Below are 19,224 nucleotides of genomic sequence, written 5' to 3'. Positions count from 1 at the left end.
TTTTGGCATGATTGTGTAAGCCAGTCCATATTCAGCATTTAGCCTAGTTGTGTAAGGTAGCCATATTTCACGTTTAGCCTAATTGTGTAAGATAGCCCTATTTTGCAGTTAGCCTAATTGTGTTAGATAGCCGTATTTCACATTTAGCCTGATTGTGTGAGGTGGCCATATTTTGCAGTTATCCTAATTGTGACAGGTAGACATATTTTGCATTTTCCCTGATTGTGTATGCTGGCCATATTCTGCATTTAGCCTAGTAGTGCAATATAGCCATATTTTGCAGTTAGCCTATCTGTAAGGTAGCCATATTTTCTATTTAGCCTAATTGTGTAAGGTAGCCATATTTTGCAGTTAGCCTAATTGTGTAAGACAGCCATATTTCACATTTAGCCTGATTGTGTACGCTGGCCATATTCTGCATTTAGCCTAGTTGTGCAAGTTAGCCATATCTTGCATTTAGCTTAATTGTGTACGGTGCCATATTTTGCATTTAGCCTAATTGTGTAATGTAGCCATATTTTGCAGTTAGCCTAATTGTGTAAGGTGGCCACACATTACATCTGAACTGTTGGTATAAGCTAGTTATATCCGCCTGCCGTGCTCTGGAATAGACATTTTGTAACATCAGTACTGTTGGGTACTACTACCTGCTGAGACCTGGGATATAGATTGTGTAACATTTGCACTGGGGTAGGCCCTGCAACCTGTTGTGCTCTGAGTTAGAGAGTGTGTAACACCCGTATTGTGCAGGGTTCCACTACCTGCTGCACTCTAGGTTGGGCAGTCTGTCTTCTCACACTCTCCCAAACTCTGCCTCCAGGAGTTAAACCCAGGTCAACACTCACAACAATGTATACTGGATCTTATTTAACCAACCCTACCCCATTAAATCTACCAACCCCATAATCCTGCAATGTTCAGAACACATCGACAGTAACAGACAACCCATAAGAACTCTGACAATGAAAAGAAGCCCACAAACCTAATAAACACCCAGAACACAACCAGTACCATGCGATCTACTTGACATCACATGAAGGCTAATGCCTCTGTGATCCAAGAAGGAAGAAAGCCAAAGGCCCAACCAAAAGAACCCAAAAAAAGAAAAGGAGAAAGGGAGAAAAAGAGGCAAGAGCACAAACCTAAGGAAAGAACAGGGCGAACCCCCATCAGCAACTGCCACACCGTGAACAAAGCCAGAAGGCCCCACAATGCATAAGGACAAAAACTTCAGACTCACAGGAAGGCATTCACAACGGTGAACCAACACATCTAAGTACTGAAGACAAAACTGAAGGAACCACAGGGAGAACCCCACATCAGCAACTGCCAGATGCTGCACAAACCATGGGATTCAGACTTACAGGAAGGCATTTGCAACTGAGAACCAACACCAACACAGGTAAGCACTGAACAGAAAACCACAGGAAGTCACTGAAACACTGATTATGCCATGCTGCAGGAAGAGACAACATGCAAGAAACCACAGAAAAAGGACAACTGAAATGGATTCACATCAGGCCACCACACCAGCCAACAGAAATATATACATGGAACGTACACCAACCTGCACTATTGATCCAAGAACCACCTCAAAACCTAGGCCAAAATCACTCGACCATACTCCCTACCTATCATCAGACCAACCGCAACAGCAACAACCAATGACCAATAACATTAGACACATCAGCAGGATTTCAGGACTCCAAAGGGAAAGGTACGAAACACACAGAAAAAAACAGCAAACATCTTCACTCCATAAATCACAAAAAAACAAGGGGACCAGCAGCACCATCAACCGCAAACAGAAGAGGAGCTAGAAGAAGACATAAACCCTATACAAAATCTAACAGAACTACTTACTAAAGAAAAGGACTCAACAGAACACAACTGGCACCCTGCTGACAACAATGAGCGTTGTCAACATGGCCACCAAAAGATACATTCAAAGAGGTAACAGACCACAATAAAAAGAAATACACTGCAACCTAATCAACATCAGATCTATGTCCAAAAACACAAATGAGATCTACGATCAACTTTTTGACCGAGGGATAGACATCCTATTCATCAACGAAACCTGCCTAACAGAAAACTACAACGTCACACTACACAGCTGCCAGCCTGACAACTTTAAGATCAAAATGGCCAACAGAAAAGAAAATAGAGGAGGACGACTCGATGTGGTATACATTGACCACCTAAAAATAAGAACATCCCAACTGCTGAATGTCCCAAACTGTAAATCACTCATTTTACACCTAACTGTAGACCCCAGACAAATCTTACAGTTACACTTCAATATAGACTTCCTACCTATGATGGAACCTTTGCTGTCACCTTTGTAAAAGCTATGACCAGCATGACCATTGAATAGGACCGCCTGATCACACTCGGAAAGTTCAACATTTGGTTTGAAGAAGAGAACGCAAACTCACAGAAAACACTAACTAACCAGCTGGAGACAATGCAACTAAAACACAAAGGAGCGATGCACACAACAGGCCACGCCCTAGTTGCTATCTTTGCCAATAAAGATATGATCACAATAGAGCCACCAACCCACATACTTTTGAGGGACCACCTCATTATATCCTTTGTGATTCAAATACCTTCATAAACATCCAACAATCCCCCAAACAACCATCCGATCTTGAAAAGAAACTGGAGAATCGTCCAAAACAGCGACTTGGAACAGAAACTAGAATCCACAAAATCACTGATCTCATCCCTTCGAACAGTGCAAAGTGTCTTTTTGCCGGGGAAAGTGACTTTGCATGGTAAAAGACACTTTCCACTGTTCCATGAATCAGCATGTTTGTTGGCAGTGCAAAGTCACTTTGCACCAGGGAAAAGTACTCTGCACCGTGCAAAATATTCAATGAATCAATGGTCTGCAACTTTTGGATATCCATATCTTTTGATTTGCAACTCCTATCATCTCTAGCAAGCATAGTCAATGGCGAGGGAACATGGGAGTCGTAGTCCAAAACATCTGGAGAGCAATAGGTTGTGGTCCTCTGATTTAGGGCATTACAACGTGGCCATGCCCCTTCAGAAATGTTGCACAGAAGATATGCTAAACATGTGCACTTCTTGGTGAACATGTACAAGCATGATGGATATCATGCTATCCAGGGCCGGCCTTAGCTTTGGCAGCACCAGGGGTGAGTGAACAAAATATGGCACCGCAGGCGGTCGCCCAGGTGGCCCGGTCCTAAAGCCGGCTCTGACCCTATACCTCCAAACAGAATCTGGCTCTCAGTGGCCAGTAGCAGTGCTCGAGTAGAAAAATAAGTTACAATAACAAGCGCTTCAAAATGGCAGATTGACACATGCGATTGGAGCTGTATTATTCCTCTTCACAACTATCGAAAACACTGCTGCTTTCTCTGGCAACAAGGAGAAGCCCCGTGTTATATTTCAAAGCGGAGATTCCTGTCTCCAATCCAATTCTGGTTTTGGATTGTGGTCAGGCACTGTTATGAGTGTTGCGCTCTCTTTGCTGCAGCTCTGTTTTCAGTTTGAATGTGAGGTTCCTTAGAAGACATTCTTTTAATTTAGAAAACAACGTGGTTTATATTTTCTGGTTTAACACCCTGGTGAACATTTTCTGTTTGTTTTCCCCACGGGAAGATAAGCTATTGCAGTTTCAGCCCGTGCCACATGAGCAGTTTCACGATCAGGGGCGTAGGCTGGAGGAGCCTGTGGACTCTGGAGGGCTGTGCCCACATTAGAAGGCAGCAGGTGGTGCTGGCACGCAGCCACCACTGCCATTAAAAGGCACGGGGAAACCACAGGTACACCAAGCTTTGAAAACCAGGAACCGAAACATTTACTTTCCTGACATCTGCAAATAGTTAACCGGATTTATATTAAACTAAAAGAAAATATCTTTTTTTAGCACCCTTGCAACCTTTTTTTGAAAATGCCTTTTTCCACCGAGCCATTATAATAGGAGTGGCGGGGTTGGGGGCCTCAGTTGCCATCCGGGCCCACCTGGGCCATCTGCCATCCACATGTTGTGTCGTACAGGTGCTCTTTCCTCCTGGTTCAAAGACTGGAGCCGGTCAGTCCTTGTTTTTAGCAGCCAGTTACTATTGCAGACCTGTTCTGCATCCAATAGCATGACCTCCACCCCCTCCTCCTTGCCCACATGCTAACCAAAAAAACATTAAAGTAAAATGTTTTAGGAGTGACATCTCTGCAAAATCCCTTCGCAACATGCAGGAACATTTTTATTTATTTTCATTTTATTTTTGCATTTATTTCAGCGCTCCAAGCCCTGAGGCATCTGGGTGCTTGTTACACAGCGTGCATGGTACATTAGTGAAGTACAAGAATACACATATGGTTTCAGACAGAATGGGTGTGTGCATACAAACTGGCAATACACCACTTACCCCAACAAAACAAACCTCTCAGAGATTGGGACCCACACCCAGGTGGTATACCGCTAACCTAAAACCACTGAAAACCATCAAGCACAGGCTGCAACGGACCTGTGGCCCAGAACAAGACTGCCCTAGCAAGACAAACCAGAGCATACAGATTGGAAATCAGAAAAACCAAGAAAGCATTCTATGGGAACAGAATCTTAAACTCTCGCAACCCGAGCAAGGAACTGCATAGAATAATTTCAGACACCCCGGCCTGCTCTAAACCCCCTCCCATCTCCCAAACCCTATGTGACACCTTATCAGAACACTTCCACAATGTCAATATCGACAGACACTCCACCATTATCTCTGATTTGGAACACATGCCCCGACCCCCTAATCACCCACAGTCCGACCCCCTTCTAAACCACCCTTTGATACAAACCTTCACCTCTTTCTCTCCAATTTCACACCAGGAGTTCCTCTCACTCCAACCACAAAGCTGCCCATCAGGCACCCCGGAGGACCCCTGCCCTCCCACCCTCTTCATAAACATCCTAGCCTCAACCTGTGCAGGCATGATCGCACGCTCAATCCTCAACCTCTCTCTAACATCAGGAACCCCCCGGAAGCCCTAGAAACCTCCTAAAACAAACCCCTCCTCAAAAAACCTACACTCGACCCACTTCTCCCCCAGAACTACCAGCCAATCTCCAACACCCGCTTCATGGCCAAACTCATGGACTGCACAGCATACAAGCAGCTTGGCCATTTCACTGAAACCAACAACCTCCTGGACCCTGCGCAATCTGACTTCAGACTGCTCTGAGGAACAGAATCCTACCTAGTGCCCGCCTGGGACAGCCTAAAAAGAACATCTGATGCAGAAGGCTGCGCTCTACTCATCCTTCTTGACCTCTCAGCAGCTTTTCGATACCATTGATCACACCATCCTCCTAGACAGGCTACGCTCATTAGGAATCAAAGACACTGCCCTCTCGTGGATCTCTTCTTTCCTCCCTAATCGCTCACAAATCATGCTTATCCACCCGTTCACCTCCACCTCACGACCAGTAACAAACAGGGGTCCGACAAGGAGCATCCCTATCTCCCCTGCTCTTCAACATCTACCTAAACCCTCTGCCCACAATCTTACCTGCTACAAATATGCAGATGACACCCAGATCATCCTCAAAATCCCAGAATCGCAAGGCTCCAACCATCTAAATCTGTCATTATGCCTTGCGGCAATTGACTATTGGATGGTGACCAACCACCTCATCCTCAATCCTGGGAAAATTGAAATCCTAGTCTGTGGAAAAACAGCGCACCTCCCCAACCTATTCCCTGGACACAATCACTACACCCCCCACCTGCAACCTCTTTCTCAGTGAAAAACCTCAGATGAACACTGAACTCGGATTTATCCCTCTCCCAACACATCAACTCTGTACCTAGAAACTGTTTCTTTCATCTACGCATCCTCGGGCGTATCTTCCCTTACCTCACCCTTCCTCACCATTTCTCCGCCATCATCGCCACCTGCTTAGAATACGCAAACTGCCTTTACCTAGGTGCACTCGTGTTTGAGATAAGGAAACTGCAAAGAATCAAAAATGCTGCAGCCCGCCTGCTCCTTAACCTACCTTACAGAGAACACATCAGCTCTACACTACAAGTCCTCCATTGCCTCCCTGTTGGTCGACACACTACCATTAAAGCCATGTGCATCACCCACCGGGCCATCCACAACACCGGCCGGAATTCCTGCAAGACTAAGTCACCTGCTACCAACCCTCAAACACACTCAGATTTCGCACAGAATCTCTCCTAGTTGTCCCACATTACAATTCCTCCAGTCTGGTGGATCCTCTTTCTCTGTCCAAGCGCTGATCATCTGGAACTCCATACCCCTGCACATTCACAATATTGACAATCAGAAAGGCCCTCAAAACTTAGCTTTTCCCTCCCTCCTCCTGAAACACTTTTGCACTCTACACTCTCGAAAGGTGCACACTGCAGCCAAACTCCTTACAAGTGTTTGGTACGTATACCTTACTCCATGTCTGTGGACACAGGCCACAGGCACGGCCACCCATCTATACACCCTAGAATGCAGGTATCGCTATGCTGTTCGGATCTAGCAGCACACACAGCCACACTGAAATCCCTGACATACCTCAACACCTCTGCCATTAGTATATAGAGACAAGCAATGAAAACACATTTGGTCTAGCTGGGCACACATCGAACCTTCCGCACTAGCACTGAATCCTAAACCACCAACAGCACCCACCCACATACCTGACCTCTGGGCTACTTACTGGAGCCTAGCCATTCCACATAAGTCCTAACCCTGCAAAAATGCACACATGCATCTTGTCATAGAACCTTTTACACATGGACTGTGGTCACTGAGGGCGTTCCAACCACAAAGCACATTGAGACCAAACAAATGAGGAAAGGGCGCTATATAAATGATGAATACAATACAGTACAATACATGGCCTTGACCTCAAGGTATGGGGGCTACATCAAGTATGCAGTAACAGGTAGGTAAAATGTGACATAGTATAGGTAAGTGAAGGTCACTATTGATATGGTAGCACAACCCGGTGTAGAAGAGCAGGTACATGCCTCTGCAGGAAATCCCACCTCCCCTAAGTCCTATATGTTGGAAGTCTGAGATTGTGCTGTGTTTCACACCAGCAGTTGTGCCTCTACCGCTGCGTATATTCAAAAGAAGATACCCATTAAGACAACCCTAGTGAATGTATCCCCGAAGAGATGACAATCTGAGGGAGGAACTCCCTGAAGGAAAAAGAAAAAGAGCAAAAAGAGAAGCTAGTGATGTCACACGTGCGACGTCCCGAGATATTGGCTGAAGAGAATACATGGATACTACAGAAACTAATGATGAAGTAAAGAGTCAAGTGAACTTTTAAATACAAAAAAGAAGATTACACGTGCACAAAGTGTTGCAGAGAATCAACCGTTCAATAATTGTACAGATGTTGAAACGCAAGGAAGACAAAGTCATCATAGAAGCTGGCTATATGTAGTGAATAGATTGCAGGCGGAGCCGCCACTGTATAGAAGCTGGACATAGGTAGTATGCATTTTAGTAAGCCGGGACTCATGAAAAAAAGAAAGGGAGAATTGTGTTGCAGCAAGAATAAGCTGAAACCGTGGAGCTGCATGGCGGGGCTGTCTGGCCAGGTATCAAAATTGAAGCAGCCCAGGTGAGCTATCTATTCTTGAAAGGAGTGAACGTGCGAAGGAGGAATCATCTCTTGTTAAGGTGCAGAGAAAGAACACCAAGAGTTACACGTGTTATTCATTTAAGACATTTAATACCTGAAAAATGGACCAAATCGTGGTCTCCTGTCAGGTGAACCAAGGTTGAAAATAGAGTTGAACTTGGAGTCCTAGAACCATGATAGTGAGTGCCTGCACTCTCATGTATTCCCAGAGACAAGGATACTTTGCAAGGCCAAGTTCAAAGACAATCTTCACGGCAGAAGACATGGGCGATGAGAGTTGTTGGGTTAATTGGGTGGGAGATAGAGTCAGGCTCACTTCCTTGTACCTGGGTTTGGGCTTACGTGCTGATAAGTGAACCAAAATATTCCAGACATGGCACAAGTATGTCAACCAATTGCAGAGGTCCATATAACAAAGGACCTTATAGTTTGAAGACCAATTGAATACCGTGTACTTAATGGTTTTGAAGAGGCCATGTTTTAGAGGCATATATTGTCCACCAGACAGTGGGCAGCCAATCACAATCCTAGGTACTATGTAATGTATACTTAGATTATCCCCTTAACCCTATCACAATCCCTAGTAGGTTTTTCATTATTTGCCACATAGTATGACATCACCTCTGACGTATTTTTAGTATAAAGTCTATGTTATATGAAAAGATTGCTAAGAGAAATTGAGTGAACGTCCGTTGATGTCCATTTTAACTTCCTGTTTTAGATAATTGATAATAAAGCAGTACTTTGTCATTTTCCTAAATTGGTTCGGTTATTTGGACTCGCAGTTATTCTGTGAACCCATCCATTGCATGCACGTTACTATAGGGCCATAAGCTCACCGGCAAAGCCTTGCCTCATGGTCCTGGGGCTGCATCAAGTTAGCAGTAACAGGCAGGTAAAATGCAGCTCAGTATAGGTAAGTGAAGGTCACAATTGGTATGGTAGAACAACCTGGTAAAGCCTCGCCTCATGTTACGGGGGGATACTTCAAGCGTGCATACAGACATAATACAGGCATAGTTGGCAGCATTAAAGTCAAATAGGGTGAATGCGCAAGCAGATGAATCCTCTCCTCATGAAACGGGGAAGAAGAAGAACACTGCAGTAAGCAGTACTATAGACACATGAGGGAGTGGGTGTCACTTTAGGCAAACAGGGGAACCAAGACTCTGAGGATAGAACATCAGTATCATAGGTAATGGACAAACTTCTAATAGAAATCAACATTGCCACATTTTTTGTGAAGATAGCCTTGCGGTGTAATTAGTAGAGAGCGGCATGCGACCCGAGGGCAGCAGGCTTGAAATGTGTGAATAGGCAGTGTATGGTGGTACAAACCAGTTTCGGTGCATTCAAGACCTAAAGTGGATCAGCGGATAGTCATGTAAGTGGTGTTGGAGCCCTTACCTGGTGGTATCTTTGCCAGAGCATGTGTTTGAAGATGAAATTCATGCTAGACCAGTCTAATGGTGCAGTATGGATGAGCGGTAGAGTAGGACTGTGAGATGAGGCAGAGACAGGAGGAAGAGAGGTGGCCGGTGTGCCAGCAGCCATTGCCGGACAGAGCCAGACAGGGAATGAGTTTGCAGGCCTGAAAAGGGGTCTGGCATCGCCAGCCAGCCCCCTGTAGTTGGCTGCATTTGAGGCACAAGCCTCCAATTGTGACCGGCCAGAGATGGGCGCAAAGCAAGGCATCCTGGAGCAGCTGCAGACATTTATGGTGGAGTGGACATTTTTAAATGGCTAGATGCTATGGTAAAACAAAGCAGGTCTTACCTTCCTCATGGATTCCCTCGGATGGAAGTATGAAGGCTTCGATGATGACTTCGGGTCTTCCTGCTACAAGATGTTTAATTCACAGGGCCAGACAGGGAATGGGAATATCTTTATTTTTTTATTTTTTTTATTTATTGTGTGTTACAGTTAATTTGTAACTTTTCACACCATTAATAAATATTTACACAGCACATTTAAAATCACACTATCATTAGTTAGAAGAGTTCAAGATTTTAAAAATCATCATATTGATACTTAGCTATCGCACATTTTTCTTTTTTATTTATCGGAAACATATGGTCACAATCATTTTTAAACATATATAAGGTTTAAGATTAGAAAAGATAAAATCATCTTAAGACTTATCTATACCTTATTAAAAATATGGCATAAAAGTCCTAAAAACAATAAGATCAATAATAAATCTGTCTCAAACAGTGGGCTTCATTCCAAGTGTGGCAGTCCGGATGTGAGGGTGCCGGTAAGGTTACCGGCACCCTTGTTTCCGGACCGCTACACTACGATTCTTCCTGCTAGGGCCGTAGCACCTGGCAGGCACATCGGACCCGGAAGGCAGAGTCGTCACGGAGGCACCGGCACCATTGGAAACGGTGCCAGTGCTTCCGTCTCCCCACTCCCCTGGAGCCCTATCGGACTCTACGGGAATGGTGAGTTACCACATTTGTCACCTGATTTCCCACTCAGCCAGGATATGTAATGTCCTGGTGGTACAGGGAAGTCAGGTGGTGAATTCAGTGTTTCGAGGTCAGTGGCAATCCACCCGTTGCACCGGCGGTTTCCCGCCAACCTCGTAATGAGGCCCATTAATATCTCTAAAATTATTTTTCCCGCAATTAAAATAGCAGCTGATGGATCACAGATCAGAGTATGCCATCATTTTTCTCCTCCCTCAGTTCCAAAGATGTATCTACATTTTCCAAAGATTTCATTTTGACAAACTACTAAACAGGACCAGTCAATGATCAAATGGTACAATGGGGGTCATTCCGAGTATGGAGGTAGCCATGCCGCTTTGAGCGGCATGGCTACCCCCATACCAGATCCGGGTTCCCTGAATGGGGAAATACCGGGCCATTCCGACCTTGGAGGGCCCAGTATTTCCCCATTCAGGGAACCCAGACCCTGTGCATCCCCATTCCCATTCGAGCCCCCATAGGGCGTTGTTAGCATACCCGTTGTTAGCATACTGGACCACTCGCGAGACCCGCTAAGGACGCCTGGTTTCACCAGGCGTCCTTAGCGGGTCCCCCGAGCGGACCTCGTAATGAGGCGGTAGGGGGTTAACGGGGCTGGCAGCTCTACCGGCCCATTAACCCCCTACCGCCAGGGTTGAAATGTCCCCCAATGTTTTGATTTCCTTTAAACAGAAGCAACACGTTCTTTCAACCCTTGGAATTCTTGTTCTAGCTCCCAAGATTTCAATAGTAGGGCATACATTCTATTTAATGCGTAGCCAAACTTGCCTACATTGCTTAGAAGGATATTTTTGCATAATTCTTGGTAGAGAATTGTAAGATTTAATATCATATGTGAAATAATTGGAAATGTTATATTCCAACAGTTTCACTCTATTCTCTACCCAGTCAAACTCATATAGGCGTCTTCTCACTTTATCAGGGACTGGTTTCATCCGTTACCCCTATTCTTACCATGATCTTTTTACATCTCTCCACCCAGGCCATTAAGGGTTTACACTCCCCTTGGAGTAATAGCGTTCTTAGTTTTGTAAATAAAGTCCCATTTGGTGGTGTCAATAATCCTTTATACAATTGTAAGCATCTCCAATCAACAGTCACCTGTATCAATGAAGTGCCTAGGACATGTCGAATAGCTGACAATGGTACTTCCTGAGGGAGAGATACAACTTTACGCCAAACTTTTCCCTCATACAGAGATCAATGTTCTTCCTCCTCCAATAACTCTGTGGAGTGAACCACTCTAGGGACAATCTTCTGTAGATAACATTGAATTAATGGGCTCAATGAGAAGCAACCAAATCTTCTACCTATTTGTTTCAGTTGGGAGATTGAAGTCCCTACAGCAGTCTTACTTGTAGCGAGCTTGTAGCAAGCTATCCATAGTGCTTTTGGTTGGAGCAGATGTACATACCCAAATATTTCAGGGATTTCACTCTCTCCAGTTTTATACTGTTAATGATCCAATTAAAACTGTTACTCACCTTTCTCTTACTGGGGTTAAAGATCTGAATATTTTATTTCTCCAGGGAAAGTTGTAGATTCAACTGTCTGAAGTAATCATCTATCAACGTTAAGGTTCTTTGGAGGCCCACTGATGTGTAATACAATAGAACTAAGACATCTACATAGAATAAGTATGCCGACCTAGGGCCAAAACAACCTCAGCCCACCAACTGTTTTGGGGCTTGAGCCAACAATCGCAAAATCGTCAATCACCCAAAATCGCCCATACTGACAGCATAGGGCTGGACCCCGCCCTGTGCAGGGCAAATGGGTAGGGTTGGTCAAATTTCAAAATCACCAGTACACCCCAGACTGGTATGCTGACCTTGGGCCAAACTTTCAGCCCAACAACTGGTATGGGGCTGGAGCCAACCCCGAACATACAAACTTTCACAAATCTGATAGGACAGGGCCGGACCCCACCCTGTGCATGGCGAATGGGTTGGGTTGGACAGATTTCATTATTACCAGTACATCCAAGACTGGTATGCTGACCTCGGTCCAAAACTCCAGCCCACCAACTGTTGTGACGCTGGTGCCAACAATCGCAAAGTCAACAATATCCCAGAATTGTCGATACTAATAACACAGATCCTGCCCTGTGCAGGGCAAATGGGTAGGGTTGGTTACATCCTAACTTCTGCCAGTACACCCCAGGCAGGTATGCTAACCTAGGGCAACCATTTCAGCCCACCAACTGTTATGGGGCTGGAGCCAACACCGACCATGCAAACACACTTTCCCAAATATATATATATTCACTGAAAAAAACTTTGTTAAAGAGACATTATGGTTAAGTTGCACTAATAAAAACCATAACTGGCACATTTCTGGGGGTTTTCCATTTTACTTGTAACCATAACGTCCCTTTAACACAGTTTTTTCATTGAATTTCATAGTTTTTTATTAGTGCAACATGATGACGTGTTTGCGAACGCGTCCACACTTTGGAACTGAACTTTCTGCTGGTCCAGGAACTTTCAAGTTCAAAATGTTCCTCTTGCACAGCTCCTTCACCTAGTCTTACTCATTATCCATTAACAATGTAGTAGAGAGCACACACTTGGAAGAATATTAGCAAAACTGCTATTTATCGTAAAAATGGCATCAGCTATTGCCATCCCTCGTCCCCAAGAGCCACCATCACCACCAACCGGAGGACCTACACAACAAAAAAAGTGCAGTACTTCCAAAGACAATGAAGAGGACCAAGAAGATGAGGTAGAGGATGGGCCTACCTTTAGCACCCAGAGAGAATCATGGGTGTGGCAGTTCTTTACCACTGTTGGGAATGTACCAAAGGCTAAAGCTACCTAAATCAACATTGTACTCAGTCGTGGACTACTTGGACAGTACTCCTACGGGACCACCTCTACGCACCGCCACACCCATTCCAACCACAGCAATGCTCTCAGAAAGGCTGTTCCTTTCTTAGCAAGTAGTAGGCTGTCTTCCCCCACCTCATCTTCCTCAACCAATACTGTAACCACAGAGCCTACTTCTGTGGGACACAAAATCCCACAAGCTACCCTACAAGCAATAAAACAGGCTGTTGATCTATATCTTTCGATGACAACCATCCTCTGTATATACTGCAACACACCACTCTGCAGGGGGGAGCAATTGCGAAGTGCTTTTGAAGCTGTAAGAAAGGAGCATGAGAAACACTGCCCCCTACCATAGATGTAACACACGCGCAACTTCTTCCCCTGTCCACCTGCCTCTCCATATTAGTGCTTGGTGCCTGTTCCCACATTTCCCTCCTCACTTTACGTTCTAATCTCTTATGCAGAAAAACCAAATAAATCAAAAAACAACAAAATAAAGGTTCCCTTAGGAACCACCTTTCACAGTTAAAAAATAGAACTAAAAAAAATATCTTATATACTCCATGTACTTTACATTTCTCTTTAAAGTACATAGACTCAATGAGATTTTCCAACATTTCCATTAGCATTTTGTGTTATGCTAATGGTAATAATGTGACGTCCATCCCCCGTTCCTAGGGACTGGAACGGGGATAACGGCCCGCCAGCCCAAGTTATCGGCTGAAGTCAAGCGAGGGTGGATAACAAGGGCTCTGGACCATTATCCCCTGTTACAGCCGCTGCAACGGGGGTTGAAGGCCATTACCACCCTGGGTTGCCAAAGCGGTAACCCGGGGTGCTAAAAAACAAATTTCTTCCTACACCGGGACACGCGTGGCATCACGCTGTAGGAAGGAAAATCCTTTTCCAAGATGGACACCATGGAGAGGGAAGGTGGGGCTACGTTCAGAGCCCCTTTTCCCTTCCATGCCGGCCTGCAGAAGGTGAAGCGAGAACCCTATGACCATATTACCACAAGCACATTTTTTCCCCTTTCAAATCTATCCCAATTTCAAAAAAACTTTACCACATAGCCGGTCCCTGGTGGACATGGCCACTTTATCCCCATTGGTCATCCCTCGTTGTCAGCGCCAGTAGCCAGATTGTTTGGGTTATGACCTTATGCCATGACCCAGACAATCTGGCCACTGCCCATGGCCACAGGCTATACCTCAGTCACCAAAGGTATATCACTATTTCTTGTACCTTCATTATGACAATCATGCTTTAAGGTCCTTGCCAATGCTCCTTACACAAAAATGCTGGAAATCCGCCCATGTTTTATTTTCTCAAAAGTGTCAAAATGTACGTACATAAAAAATCCATTTAGACTTTGCATTCAAACACTGCACAAACATTCAAGGTTGGGTCTCTAATCTTTCTGAAAACTTCAAGGTTATAAGCCATCACAAAATGTTGAGACACCCCCTCTAATTTAGCAACTGACAAAACTTCACCAAACTTTCCAAAAACATTTATATCTAGATCTAAAATTATTTTGCAAACGTTTGTGCAGATTCATCAAATGGCACCACATTTATAAGGCTTTACAATATTTTGGGACCCCACCCCCTAATTTGTTTCCCTCTTGACAAAACAGCACTCCACTTTCCAAAGCCATTCAGAATCAGGTCTAGAATGAAATTCACAAATGCCATGCAGTTTCATTGAGTGGTGGCAAAGTTATAAGCCATCCAAAAACTGCTTTTCACCAACCTTGTAATGCACAAATAAGCATAGATGCCCCCGAACAGCCAAGATGTTCGCAGACATCACAGCACTACCTGAACTGTTCACGGACATCAGAGAAGAAGCACACCAATTTTGTTGGCTTTTTAATGCTATATCCCATCCTCATCACCCCAAACCTCCCCAGAGATAGTTTTTTTAATGTTTTTACCGCGATGTTCACAGACAATGGGCACTGACTGCGAATATAACATGGTGGGCGTTTCTGACGCACCTCATGTTTTTTATTGGTCAATCAGTGGGCGCGTCCGATTTCCACAGACCTCACGTCGGCCTCTGGACCAATTGGAGGCCCGTCCTCATACCGAACAGGGATGTGAGTCCGTGGACCAAACCCAGATATCACACATTTATTTTGACATACTTTTTGTCATTTAAAAATAAACTACTGGAAGGATTTATAACAAATTTACAAAAGCACACTTTCGGGACCAAGCTGCCTCTCCTGCTGCCAATTTGGTGAAAATCCGTCCAGCGGTGTTGGCTGTAGGCGTGAGCAACATTTGTTTTCCATTCCGTCTATGGGAAAAACCACACACTTTGGGCCCCCCCCTAGAAGTGTGCCCCCCCTTAACAAAACCTCACCAAACTTCTCAGGATCACTCTGACAGGGCCATTAACCTTCTCCTGCAAAGTTTCATAAAGATTGGTCTGGGGGGGCGAAGTTATAAGCTGCCCAAAAAGTGCTTTTCCTATGGGTTGAGCAACTTAACCATAACTACAGCGCTGCTGATATGAAATAGATATGCCAAAGTAGTCTTGGGTCATCTTCGTAGTTGGATTGCAGACAATGTAGCAATCCATCATTTGAAAGCAGGTTTCTCAAGTGTGTTGAGCACTGAAGGTCAGTGCTTTGGGCTGTATTTGATCATAAGGAAATATATAACACTTACGAAGATGATGATTTAAATGATATTCATTGATTGAACCTAGCCTTTGACTCTGTCCCGAGATCTCTGCCCTGGGACAGATTAAGAACTCTGGGTGTGTCGTCACAATACTTAAAGCAGTAATTAACTTGTATGCAAACAATGTAGCAAAGGTGCGCTGGAGTCTCTCAGGTAAAACCACCAGGGTCTTCTGCTTGTTTATTAATGCTGTAATAGATTTGATCATAGCTGTTGACATTTATGCCCCGTCTAGGGTCGATTAATTTATTCCGATGCTCCTCTTTGCCGATGATGCCATTCTGATCTCGAGAACACCCAGGGGTCTTAGGAAGCAACTTAGTACACTTGACTGGTTTTGCAAAGATAAGAAATGAACTTGAGCAAAACCAAGACCATGGGTAGCACAACAGTGAAACAAGTACCCAAGGGGTCTATCTCTTTGGAGAGATTGCCCATAGAAGAAGGTACCATCTATGACTACCTTGGTGTTAAGTTTGATAGTAAGGGGCTGTGGAATAAACAGAGAAATCATGTCTTACGTTGGAAGGATCTCGTAACCACCTCCAGAGATTTGCTACTATACATGGAAACAGATAATCTTAACACTAGTTTCCAAGAGATTATCTGTTACAAGCATTACCATATAGTAGCAGGTCGTAGAAATATCACCTTTTAAAACGTCTTTGCAGATATACCTAACAGACATTATATTAAGATAACAACCACCCTAGAATCATGTCAGAAATTCTTCCTAAAATATGTTGATATAGAACTTTCCTCAGAAAACTATACCTATTGACTGTCTAGTAACAGTACCTTCAGTGTGCAGGGGATGCAAGGGGTCCACAACCTGTGGATACCCTCTCTTTCTTTGTTTTCTTAAACTCACAACCTAGTGTCAGGGTTGTGTCTTTCTCCTCTGCACCTCATTAATTATCGAAAAACTACCAAACAGGTCCATTCCTTAACTACTTAGGTGTGCATATGTGTTCATTTCTTTCCTATTACGATTTATCACACAATCCCTGTCCCGCCCCACCCCCCACACATCCCCTCTCCCTCCCACCACCTGCTCCTACCCCTAAAATCAGCTTCTCGGTCCAGAATTATCTCCACATCTCTTTTCCTTGTCCCAGTGCTTGCGTATGAGGCTCCTTGCCTTATAGTTAAGCACTGGGATGAGGAAGAGTGGGCCTAGGAATAATGAGGATTACAGGTAACTAAGCCAGGCATTACCTCCATGCCCCACTACCTCATCCAGGATTAGGCTATGAGTCAGAGTGCCTCATACACAAGTACTGTGTATGAGCCAAAGTGCCTCATACATAAGTACTGGGATGAGGAAGAATAGGGCTACAAGTAATGAAGATTATCAATAAGTAACCAATGGATTAAACACAAGCAGTGGTCCAACACCATTGAGCTGACTGGGCTTCAGCCCTCTGCCTGACCCCCCTGTCATTTTGAGCAATTTTGACTCGACCTGGCTGACCTACAGAGCCATTGCCGGACAGAACAGGACACAGATGTTAAATGGCCTCAAGCCACAAATTAAAGTGGCGAGGTAAACCACGGCAGCTGCCTAGAGCCCTCAGTCAGATGAAAGCCAAGGGAGGCCAGTCACAAAAGTGGGGAGGGTCTGGAGGTGGGAGGAAGTAATGGAAAGCACAAGAGACAAGGGGTGGCAGCCTACAGCGCTTGGACAGCTATGCAGGTAACATAGAGAAAACAATTCAATGAAAAAGAAATGAAAAATCCACCAGGAACAAAGGATGGCCACAGATGTAGCAGGAACACTGCCCCTCACCTCAAGCCTTGAAGTGGCAAGGTAACCCGAGACAGATGAACGCAGGAGACGCTGGCTGTTTGGTATGTCACACGATGCGCTGCATTCATGCAGTGGATTATTTATAAACTGAGGATCGGACCCTCTGTGGCAAAGCCTATGCAGGACAAGGCCATAGTGTTGTGCGCCGCAGGACCACAGGAGATGCTGGCCATTTGATATGTATAATGTTGCACTATGTCCATGCAGCGTATCCTTTATAAACCAAGGATCGGACCCTCTGCGGCAAAGCTCGCACAGGACAAGGCTGCAGCGATGTGCGCTGCAGGACTGCAGGAGACGCTGGCCATTTGATACATCGCACACTGCGCTACGTCCATGCAGCGTATCCTTTCCAAACTGAGGATTAGACCCTCTTCGGCAAATCCAGCGTAGGTCATGGCAGTGGTGTTGTGCGCCACAGGTGTTTGTTGATGAATGGATAGTGACTCAGAGTGCAAGTACGCTGCACAGACATCGCCCAGCAGCCACCAAAAGGGGCAGCACCACAGAGTGCAGGTACAATGCGCAACCGTTGTCTACCAGTGACTGGAACGGGCAGAGATGCAGAGTGCGAGTACGCTGCACAGCTATTGACCAGCAGCAACCGGAAGGGACAGTGACGCAGAGTGCGACCAGGAAGGTGAGAAGGGTGCGGAAAGTGGGAGCAGCCACTACTGCTCTCTACTAAACTACCCGGCCTTTGCACCTACTTCCACCTAACTGTCTGGAATAATGAACTCTGTCTGAACCCTAGGCCCTCACCTCTAGCGGTTAGCCATGCTTTGTGTTTTGTGTCCCTTCTCTAGGTCCCCTTCAATTGCAGTTACTGTTGTACTTTGAACTGTGTCCCATTTGGCTCTCTCCATCTCTCTAGGTTCCCATCCACTGTGGATACTATTGGACTGTAAACTGTGTCCCTTTAGGCTCCCTCCCACTCTCTAGGTTTTCATCCACTGTGGTTTCTGTTGTACTGGGAACTGTGTCCGATTAGGCTCTCTTCCACTTTCTAGGTCCCCACCTGGTTGGGGGGACCGGTTCACCATTGTGTGTCACCTGTCTGCTCCTCCTATGTGTTCCATAATGTGTGACTCACATCTGTGCATCCTGCATTGTGCAGAGCTGGGCTGTGCATCTCTCCTTCTCTCTTTCGTTCCCTCCTCCTCTTAGTTTCCTCCTTGCACCGTTCATGGTGCTTTCCATTTATCCGTCTTCTCTATCTGCTACTCTATCTCCTATCCTATCCCTCTCACGAAGTCTGGAATCAAGAAGTTTAAGAGGGACATTCTGGTCTCCACCCTGCCTGACCTCCCTATCACTGATAGCTATATCAGTGCTTCCTACAGACCGGCTCTTGTCAACATCCTCTTTGTCATTCCCTCACCAGACTTATGGACCTCTCATAAGGTCTTGGCTCTCTCTCCTATCACTTCGTTTCCCATTAATGTTGGCACTCAGTCGGAGGTCTACTTGGCCTCATCCCACTCCTCCAAGACCCTCATTAATGTCTACCTGAATAGCACCGTCTTGGTCCTATTCAGGTAGAATCCGCCCAATCTCCTCCTTTTCAATAGGTATCACCCCATCTTATCAACTTCCTTCCTTCACCTGCTACTCCTACTAGCACCTATCAGGCTAAGCTGCAACCTCCTTCTTACGTCGCCTCTCTGATGCCTTCCTCTTCCTCCTCTCTGGCTACTATGCCACCACATGCTACTACCTTTGCCCACTCTCGGGCCCATCTACCAATTCT

The sequence above is a fragment of the Ambystoma mexicanum genome, chromosome 4q (genome assembly GCF_040938575.1).
Source record: "Ambystoma mexicanum isolate Mex_15411 chromosome 4q, UKY_AmexF1_1, whole genome shotgun sequence".
In the NCBI taxonomy this organism is placed as follows: domain Eukaryota; kingdom Metazoa; phylum Chordata; class Amphibia; order Caudata; family Ambystomatidae; genus Ambystoma; species Ambystoma mexicanum.
The sequence above is the reverse complement of the archived record's forward strand: the minus strand, read 5'-3'. Positions refer to the sequence as shown.